Below are 10,369 nucleotides of genomic sequence, written 5' to 3' on the forward strand. Positions count from 1 at the left end.
GTGCTATCTGCACTGCACTGAGGTCTATGCAGGTCTCACCAGCTTGCTCCTTGTTTGTTCTGGATGGGTTTTTCCTCTTCCTTCCCTTACAGTATAATCTACCTGACATTTTGGCTCTTTGGCTTTGGATAGGGTCTGCATCTGCTCTTGCTTAGGCTGAAATGAACCAGGATAGAGGCTGTGAAAGCCAGGGAGAAGCCCTACTGGGATGATGCCAGGATGATTATGGATGGAGGGGTTGTTTGTGGGAACATGGGAAAATGCTAATTGCTTCCTGAAATGGGATGCTAACACTTCACTGAAAAGTCTCAGCCCAGCTTCTGAAAACAACACCATCATTACCACTGTTGTTTTGTAACTCACAATGCATCTGAGATCCAAAAGCCAGGCCCAGGTATGGCAGAGGCGAGGGAGAGGACTCTCCAGGGAGGTACAAGCTGTGGTTCAGCAAGACCCCAATCATCACCATGCGTCCTCCTCCACATCACTACCCACAGTTTATCTGCCTTTTCCTGGCTACTTAGCTGGTTTTACTGGAGGGAGCAGCTTGGATAAGAAAACTGAGAAGATCCTCAGAATAGCCAAAGCTTGGTGGTTTGGGCCCACAGGAGGCTGCTGAAATTCAAGTTGGAAGTTGCTATTCTGATTCAGGCAAACTCAGAGGCTTAAAGAAGGGTTATCACATCACAGTGGCTGCCTGCTTGCAGGAAAGGAGTAGAAACTGTCTGCATTTGCTTTTCCCTCTGCTTTAGTTGTGGTTTTCTTGTTTGTTAGGGCACATTTTGGAAAATGATCCTTGCAAAGTTTCAGCTTTATCCCAGCACAGAATGGGAGACTGAGTTCAAAATTTGCCTGGGTTTTGGTTTTGTTGGTTTTTGTTTTCAGAAGGCAAATCTGCACAGGATGCATCAGGGGGGCAAAGCAAACTGTTTAAGGGTTGCCCAGTACACAGGTGCTGCACTAAGCAGAGGGCACTGAGCTGCCTTGCTGTGGTGGGGGTACACCCAGTCACCCCAGAGCAAAGGAGGATCTGGCCCAGGCAGGCTTTGGTGGTCTGCCACAGGCAGGGCTGGTAGGTTCTACAGCCGAGATAAGCAGTCCAAAACTGTGATGATATTTTCCTCTCTGCTTGATTTTTGCATGCATACCTCAAAATGCCCCCACATGTAAACCAGAGATCCCTTGTCTGTGGAAGGATGGTGCCATGGGGCTGGCCAGAGAGGCCAAATTGACATTGATTTTGGGTTCAGTTCACATGGAAAGTGAAAAAGAGTTTCATTCATTTACTGAGCAATTGCTCCAGAAAAGGTTAAACCAGGGAAGGTTTCTTTGACATGGTGAAAAGTTATATGAAGAGAATATTTAGAGAGGGTCTGGGAAGATAACTACTTTCTAAAGGGGAAAGTGTCATGGGTGAGGAAGGAAGGAGGACAACAGCACAGAAACCTGGCACAGCAGCACTGATGCTGGAATCCAGAGAGCTGAGTCTAAATCTTCATCCTTGCCTGCCAAGATTGGTCTCCTCAGCCTTCCTCCACAGGTGGTGGATAGAAAGGCTTGTCCCAGATGTGCTTCAGAGCACTGTGCCTGCTGTGGAGCACTTCTGGGCATGAGGGGGGCTCCACTGGCCCCCCAGGGTTAAAGTTGATAGAATCACAGGATCATAGAATCAAGCAGGTTGGAAGAGACCTCCAAGCTCATCCAGTCCCACCTAGCACCCAGCCCTGGCCAATCAACTAGACCATGGCACTAAGTGCCTCATCCAGGCTTTACTTGAACACCTCCAGGCACAGCGACTCCACCACCTCCCTGGGCAGCCCATTCCAATGCCAATCACTCTCTCTGCCAACAACTTCCTCCTAACATCCAGCCTATACCTTCTGCTTCTCCTCTACTTGTCCCTCAAGGAGAGGAGAACTCAACATGGGAAGATGAGGAAATGGAAGTTTGAAATGGGTACCTGGTGGCAGCTCTTTGGCCCAGAGAATCCAAACCTGAAGGGCAGAGGAGCTCTCTGCTGCATCCCCTGGCTCTGCACAGGCCGAGTTGCACGGTGAGGCTGCGCTGCTGCTTCATGGTGCATGGGAGGACTTGCAGCAGCCCAGGACAGTCTCCCCAGGTGTGTAGCTGCTCTCTGCTGGATTTAGGGAATCCCATTTCCCCTGGCTATGGAGAAGAGCTGCATGCTTACCCTGGCCAAGGCTGCTCTCCTGTTTTGGGGGAAGCACTGTCTGTATGGAAATGAATGCAGGGAAGAGACTCCTTTCCCTTTGCCTTGTGCTGTGGAGCCTGGGGCAGTGGAGAGCAGACTGCAGCTTCTGCAGCTGAGTTTTGAATGATGGTCACCATCTTTAAAACATTTCTGTCTCACCTCTACTCAGTGAACTGGCTGCCTGCTAAACCCAGCAGCACAGACCCCACATCTTCTTGGTGACTCTCAGAGTCTCTTCTGCAGTGGTGATTCCTTTGCTACCTCTGTTAAAAAGAGATGATTTTCCCTTGGGCCATGCAAGAACATGAAGGAGAGCCTGGAACTGCATTTCCAGCATTGCCTGGCTACAGGACAAGGGCATGGTGACATACATCCCTGCTCTTAGCTTCACCAGCTAGTTTCAGGGTTCAGTTTAGGATACACTGAATGAGTTCAGTGATATCCAGTATTAAATGCACCAGCAAGGGGCCAAACAGAGATGGAAAGCAGTGAAGCTTCCCCAAGGCTTCTCTAGGAATAGCTGCAAGGAAGCAGCAGTCAGCACACAACAGATCTTCTGCTTTCCACTTCATGTTGCTCCCCCAAGCTCCTTCCCTGACTGCAAGGCGAGTGGACACGTTTGCAGGCACAGCTTCTGGTACATCCCAACAACAATTCAGTCACAGAGTTGGGGGTGACTAAGCTGTCCCTACCATTTCTTCTGCTTACACATAAAAGGAGGGCAAATCCCAAGCCTCTTCCCCAGTGCATTCCATAAAGTCACAATGTCTGCTCAGATTACGGGCAGCAGCCAGAGCCTGACTTCCATGTCTGACCCAGAGCAGACAAAAGCAGAGCAGGAGGAAAACAACAACTTCAAAATCAAGGGCTGGTGCCTAAGGAAGGCCTCCCCTGCCTCAATGTGGCATCCCTTCAGTTAGCTCATGGAAAAGATGGATCATTAAGTATTCAAAGGGGAAGGGTTTAATGAAGAAGCTTGAATGGCTTGAAGGATTGCTGGAAAATAATGAAATAAATAACATGGCAGAACTATTACAAGTAACAGATGATCCCAGAGTGCTTCCAGGGCTGAGCTTGCTCCCATGCTGACTTTAGCTGCACTCTTGTGGTTTGTCTTCAGAGCAGTTTCCCTGAGAAAATAACTGCAGTGCCTTTACTCTAAGGCCAGGCATGTCCCAGCTGCACTAGACCTCTTCTAGCACATCAGCATTCATTGTCTGGGTGAATTGAGTGCTGTGCTAAATGATGGAAGCTCTGCCACCCCAGCCCACATCAGCCTCAGCCCTCCCCACCCAGCGTCTGAGTTTCTCTGAACAATGAGATGTGCACCTGGAGACAGGAAGGTCTGAGGGAGTGCAGAATGAGGGAGAAGCCACCATGGGAAAAACTGTGAGGTTCTGCATGCATGGATGTGTCCACAGCCGTCTCCAGGGCATGGCCTCTCTCAGGAGATAGGACATGACTGGGGAGGGCACAGGGTAGGAGCAGCTCTTTCTGGCAGCTCTCCCTGCCAGCAGGAATGTCCTGCTGGTATGGCTTGTGGGTCAGCACTGGGAGCAGGCACACAGGGATGTGGGTATGGGTGAGTAGGAAATGCTGAGCTACCCAGCTCCTCAGCACAGAGACATGCAGGGCAAGTGCAGTAAGGAGCACTTCTAGCAACTGGCTCTAGCAAGCAGGGCCAAGCTTCCCATCACACCTCTAACCAGGACTGCAGCAGAGCTGGAAAGAGCTGACTGCCTGCAGAAAGGGAGGAGGGAAGCTTGCTGGGGAGGCCTTGCCCTAGCTACCAAACTGTCCTGCTGAACTCCAACTCAGTATCGTTCCAAGCAAGGATTTCAGCGCCCATGTGTCAGGGCATAAAGCAAAGAGGCAGCTCTGCGTTGGTGCAGCCTGTTTCACAGCTCAGGTTATGACTAACATCCATGGAGACCATCAATGTGCCTGGCACCTGCTGCTCAGGGGAGCACTGCATCACTACCTCAGCCCACATAGATGAGCTTCCAAGTTGCCTGCTGCAGCTGGGTCATCATCCAGCTGAGCTACTATCCCTTTTCGCTCCTGCATCGACTGCAGGGCAGAAATGAGCCCTCTTGCTTGTTCTCTGTCTGTCATCTCTTCCATCCTGTCTCCTAGAGCTGGAGGCTACAGCCTGCCTCTGGCTTCCAGGTGGTCTTCCAATCCAACACAAGCAGGACATGGAACTGTTAGAGCAAGTCCAGAGGAGGGCCACGAAGATGCTGAGAGGTCTGCAGCGCTTCTGCTCTGAGGACAGGCTACAAGAGTTGGGGCTCTGCAGCCTGCAGAAGAGAAGGCTTCGAGGAGACCTTGGAGTGGCCTTCCAGTATCTGAAGGGGGCTACAGGAGGGCTGGGAGGGACTACTGACAAGGTCTTGTAATGACAGGATGAGGAGGAATGGGTTTAAACTGGCAGAGGGGAGATTGAAACTGGATGTTAGGAAAGGGTTCTTGACAGTGAGGATGGTGAGACACTGGCACAGGTTGCCCAGGGAAGTTGTGGTTCTAGTGGGAGGTGTCCCTGCCTATGGCAGGGGTTTGGAACTGGCTGAGCTTTGAGGTCCCTTCCAACGTAAACCATTTTATGATTCTATGACCAGCCCAGCCCTGCTTTAGCTTTGGAAAGCAGAACCCCCTGAGGGTGCTCACCTCAGTACAACTCACATGGCTCTATGCTTACAAAATTTCTTCTTATGTGGCTGATGTTTTTTTGTATCTGATCAGCAATACTTGGTGTGTGTTGAGGGCAAGTTCAGCTGGGGTGAAGAACATCTCTTGCTCCCAATAAGTAATTTGGGTTTTTTGGGAGCTATAAATCGCTGACTTTCTGGTGCTGCTCATGCCCAAGGTGTACAACAGCTAAGTGTGAGGGGGTGGTGATCAGTGTGCTCTCCTTCCTTTAGCAAGCTCTTCATGCTATGGATTTTGATGCTGGCACTGGGTGACTACAAAAATGAGTTCATCAAATGTAATTACTGCCCTGGGAGCTAATCAAGATGAAAAGTCCTCTCCAATCTGCACGTTGTGTTACACTGAGTCTATTTGCAGCAGGGAGAAACAGACAGGACTTAGAAAGCTACAGATCTGGAGCAAGGCCAAGAGGGGAATCCTCAGGTTGCATGGATACTACCTGCGGTTAGCTCTGCTAGGGCAGGTGTGTGTTCAGGTGAGGCTGGAGCTGTCTCTGGGCAGTTACTCTGTGAGATGGGGCAGCCCCATCCAGCTGCACAGCAGCCATGCAGTGAGGTGCATCTGGGGGGCCCTGGCACATGCAGTATTCCCTGTCCTACCCTCATCCCTGCTGCTGGGGGATCCCTGTTCAGGTGCTTCTCCTTCTCAGAGTGCACTCGCCCACTGCTGTGTTAGGAGCAGCTCTATAAGGCAGACTGAGGTCCGGGGGTGAAGGGTGCTCTGTAGTGGCAAAGTATCATTATTCACCTGTGCTCCTGTAGGATGAAAGGCCTCTATGAAACCCAGAGAATGAGCTATTATTATATCAGTTTCCAGCTTTTTATCACAGGAATTCCTCCATCTTCATCTCCAGTATCCCTGGAGCTTCTGTACTGACAGCCCCCATGGCACAAGGGCTGAAGTGGTGAGTTTATAGAATCATAGAATCACAGAATCAACCAGGTTGGAAGAGACCTCCAAGCTCATCCAGTCCAACCTAGCACCCAGCCCTAGACAATCAACCAGACCATGGCACTAAGTGCCCCAGCCAGGCTTGAACACCTCTAGGGACGGTGACTCCACCACCTCCCTGGGCAGCCCATTCCAATGCCAATCACTCTCTCTGACAACAACTTCCTCCTAACACCCAGCCTAGACCTGCCCTGGCACAGCTTCAGCCTCTGTCCCCTTGCTCTGTTGCTGCTTGCCTGGCAGAAGAGCCCAACCCCACCTGGCTACAGCCTCCCTTCAGGTAGCTGTAGACAGCAATAAGGTCTGCCCTGAGCCTCCTCTGCTGCAGGCTGCACACCCCCAGCTCCCTCAGCCTCTCCTCACAGGGCTGTGCTCCAGGCCCCTCACACGCCCCAGCCCAGCTGCCCTCCCAGCAGTGTGAGCTCAGCCGATGCCCAGCCTGCCTTCCACGAGTCTCTCGCTGCTCCTCTGACCACCTCTGCTTGTCTGCTTTGCAGGAACACACACGGACAGGGTACCTTGCATGGAGAAAGGGAGCAGAGCAAACCACATCACTCCATCCAACGACACCAGCTGGTCCTCACCACCCCTCTGGCTAACAGTCCAGCAAAGACAGCAGCTTCCCATCACGAAGCCCCTCCGAGGAAGCCTCGGTCCCACGGATGCCTTTGACCCAGATTCAGCACATCACAGAGCCCCACAGCGTGCTCAGCATTCCTGCAGCCACCCCTTTTCTCCTCCAAGGAACGCTTTTTCCTCTTGGTTTCTTGCTGGGGGGAGGATTTTTCACCCTGGTTTCAAAAACCACACGGACCAACATAGGTACTCTTCCCTCTCTGACTTCAAAGTTCACATATTTGGGACTGGAGAATGAAACCATTTTATTATTATTAATTTTTTTTTTAAGTTTAATTATTATTATTATTTTTTTTTTTGTCCTTTGAAAAACTGCTGTGGTTTTGCTGCTACACTAAGAATCGTGATTTGCATTGTATGGTTTTGGACCTGTTCAAGTTTTGATGGGGGAAAGGGGTAATACTGGAGTAGCAAAAGGCTTCAGAGTCATCTCTGTCCTACCCACGATGCACTTTTAAATGAAGAGTTAGACTATTTTATTGGCTAATATCCTTTCCTTGTTCTTTTTTACAAAGGCCACCTTTATCCTTTCTAATGCCATATTTTCAGTGTTACACTTTTATGGCTTTTAATTTTTTTTTTGATTTGACAGATGTAAGAAGCAGCATGAATAGTTTATACTGTGGTTTTTCAGAGACTGGATTGCCAAGAGAACTCAGTAAATGTTTATTCTTCTCAGCTTTCTCTTTAAATTCCCCTAAATAGCACCCCATTTGGGAACAGAGCAAGAGTGTTGAACTAAAGACCAAAATTCCCTCAAGGTGTAAAATAATCTGAGGGGAATATTTGCTGGGCGTCACGAAAAGACTTGGATGAAATTTCAGCCCTGATGGTTTTCAGTGATCCAGGAAGGCAGTGAGACAATCTCTCCATATGCATAGCCCTTTCATGATAATTAGAATGGTATGGACAAACCAATGAAAACAAGGGTAAAGTGAGAAAGATCCCCCATGATTCTGTTTCACTGTTTGCTTTCTCCTGTCATGGTTAAGAGAAATGTGCAATTCGATCCTCAATCAGTGGGTGGAGGATAACAGGGTAGAATTTACTTGTGTGCACTTGTACAGTTGTAGCCAAGAGTCCAAAAGTACACTAGAAGCATGTTATACTGGCACTGAATTGGTAAGAGAGTCGTGGAGTATCCCGTTCTGACAAAGACAAAAAAGAGAAAAGGAAATAAAAAATACAAGAAAAGAAAAGAAAAATAAAAGACAAGAAAATTAAAAAAAAAAAAAGACAAGAAAAGGAAAAATAAAATGCAAGAAAAGGAAAAAAAATACAAGAAAAGGAAAAAAAGGCAAGAAAAGGAAAAAAAAGGCAAGAAAAGAAAAAAGGCAAGAAAAGGAAAAAAGGCAAGAAAAGGAAAAAAGGCAAGAAAAGGAAAAAAAGGCAAGAAAAGGAAAAAAAGGAAAAAAAAGAAAAGGAAAAAAGGCAAGAAAATAAAAAAAAAGCCAAGAAAAGGAAAAAAAAGGCAAGAAAAGGAAAAAAAGGCAAGAAAAGCAAAAAAAAATACAAGAAAAGGGAAAAAAAAAGACAAGGAAAAAAAAAAGCAAGTTAAAAAAAAAGGCAAGAAAAGAAAAAATACCAGAAAAAAAGACCAAAAAAAAAAAAAAAAAAGGACACGGAAAAAAAAAGACAAGGAAAAAAAAAAAGGCAAGGAAAAAAAAAAGGCAAGGAAAAAAAAAGGCAAGAAAAGAAAAAAAAAAAAGACAAAAACCCTACAAAACCCCACAAAAAAAATTAAAAACCCAAACAAAAACGACAAAAAAAAAAAAAGCATTCAGATCACCTTGTGATTCAGTGTAACTGTTTACTAACTCGAATAAAGCAATTGTTCACTCTTGAGTGTTCAGAGCACCTTTTCCATAAGGCTGCTGCGGGGAAGCGAGGAGCAGTGCGGCAGGCAGGAGCTGCGTCTCCGGCTGCGCCTGCAGCGCTGGGGTGCAGGGTGGCGGAGCCGGAGCCTTGCAGCGAAGGTGCCCTCTGAGCGCGATGTACATACTGTATTTCTAGATTTTTTTTTCCCTTTGTACAGATTCACTTCAGTCAAGCTACTGTTTTACAGGTGCTCCTTATTTATTAGAGCTGTGGAAGCTTGGGGAAACACAGCGGGCGAGGAAGCTCGCTTTTTAAATAAACAAAAGGAGAGGTTAAAAAAAAAGAAAACGAACTACAAAAACAAAACAAACAAAAAAAAGGAGGAGGGAAAAATAAAAAGGAGGAAAAAAAAAAAGGAAAGGAAAAAGGAGTGGTGGTGGTGGTGAAATCCAGCAGCTCCTGAGTCTAGGGAGAGAGCGCAAGGAGATGCATCTTCGGGAGCAAGAATCCGAAAGCACTCTCGGTGTGCTCTGCTTTCCTTTTGGGCTTGCAACACTTTTCTCTCTCCCTGACTGGTGTCAGATTTATTAAAACAAAATAAATCTCCAAGAAAAAAAAAAAAACAAACCTATTTGCACTTCAATGTGCTGTTGTTTTATTATTATCTTCTTTTTTTTCCTTCTTGTGGTCATTTGTTCTTTACCTGCCTGGTCGCAGACCAAACGGAACTCATCCTGGAGCCTTGCAAACGCGTGTGTAAGTGTTCTGGAAGCCTGTGGCTGTGTCCTTCCACCAGTGCTCGGTTTGTGCAGTGCTTAGCTGTTAGCACTGTGCAGAGTTGGGTGCTGATCTCAGAGAAGAGCCCTAGATGGATGCACTCGCTGCAGCTTCCTTCATTCCCGGGGGATCCGTGCAACCGCGGCTTATTGCGCTGCCTTTGGGGCTGTGCACGCAGCGTGTCCTGCCTGCCTCTTGCAAGGACAGGCTCTTCCTGGGCGTCAGCTCCCCCTGAGAGCAACACTAGGTTCTTCAAAGCACCAAACTCCTCCCAGACAACCCCCAGAAACCAGCAGATTTCAGGTCCTGAGCTATCTCACAGTTTGCTTCCCAGCTCTTGGCCAGCACTGCTGATGGAGGGGTTTGGAACGCCTGGTGAGCCCTGGAACTCCCTGGTTTCATTAGGCAGCCATGTAAGGCAGGCAGCAGCCTAAGCGTGACTGCTTGGAGGGGCATGCAGAGCAAAGCTTGTCTCCCTGCAAACAGCTTGCTGCACTGCTATTTATTCATCTGAACTTGGCTGTAAACTGAAGGCCGTGTGTATTGATTTTGCTGCTGTCAGTGGTCCAGAATTGTTAGCACACATTTTCACTCCTCTGAAAAACAGCAGACTCTGCAGAGGAATCTTTTCTCTCTTGTGAGCTGCTTTTTCCACAAACACAACCAGCTTGTCAAAAGCCATCAGGGCAGCAGAGGTAGAGGCAGAGATGTAGGCTGGGGCTGGCTTCACACATTTCCAATGATCACAAACTCACCTGAGCTTTCCTGAACCTTTTCCCACCTTACACTTTCTCAACAACTTGCCCCAAACTTTGGAATCTGAGCGACTGCTCTGGACAGTTCAACCAGTTTGTTGTTTGCTGTTTCAAAAATATCTCCAGCTGCATATCTGGAGAGAAATATCCAAGCAGACACAAACCCCCAGCAAAACCTAGACCAAATGGTACCATACATTATGCAAAAGAAACCTGCTTTATCTTTGAGGCCAAATCCCTCCCTCGGGCGATGCTAACGGAATTATGGAATCACACCAAGGGTGTAAGAAGGTCCTTTGCAATCAATGGGAACACCAGCAAAGGCCTGCAGAACAGTGCTTGCTGCCTGCTGATGTTATTTATTATGCACTAAGACCTAAGAGCCAAGCCAAGCTCTTTCCTGGAGAGGCTCACCATCAAAGGCCAGTCAAAGCACACCCTGATGCACTGGGAGATGGAAGGGAAGGTTCTTGCATGTAACAGCGATCACTCCAGCTCTTGCAACAGCTTT

General features: G+C 48.0%; 1 protein-coding gene across 2 annotated transcripts in view; it reads left to right on the forward strand.

Annotated features, from left to right (window-relative positions):
• SOBP (sine oculis binding protein homolog) overlaps positions 1-6,458 on the forward strand; it is a 127,733-nt gene extending 121,275 nt beyond the window's left edge. For both annotated transcript variants that reach the window (XM_064170416.1, XM_064170417.1), the window contains one exon: positions 6,370-6,458. The gene's annotated coding sequence lies outside the window, so the exon portion shown is untranslated. The remainder of the gene's footprint in view (positions 1-6,369) is intronic.
• Positions 6,459-10,369: the final 3,911 nt, after the last annotated feature.

The sequence above is a fragment of the Pogoniulus pusillus genome, chromosome 33, assembly GCF_015220805.1.
Source record: "Pogoniulus pusillus isolate bPogPus1 chromosome 33, bPogPus1.pri, whole genome shotgun sequence".
Lineage (NCBI taxonomy): Eukaryota > Metazoa > Chordata > Aves > Piciformes > Lybiidae > Pogoniulus > Pogoniulus pusillus.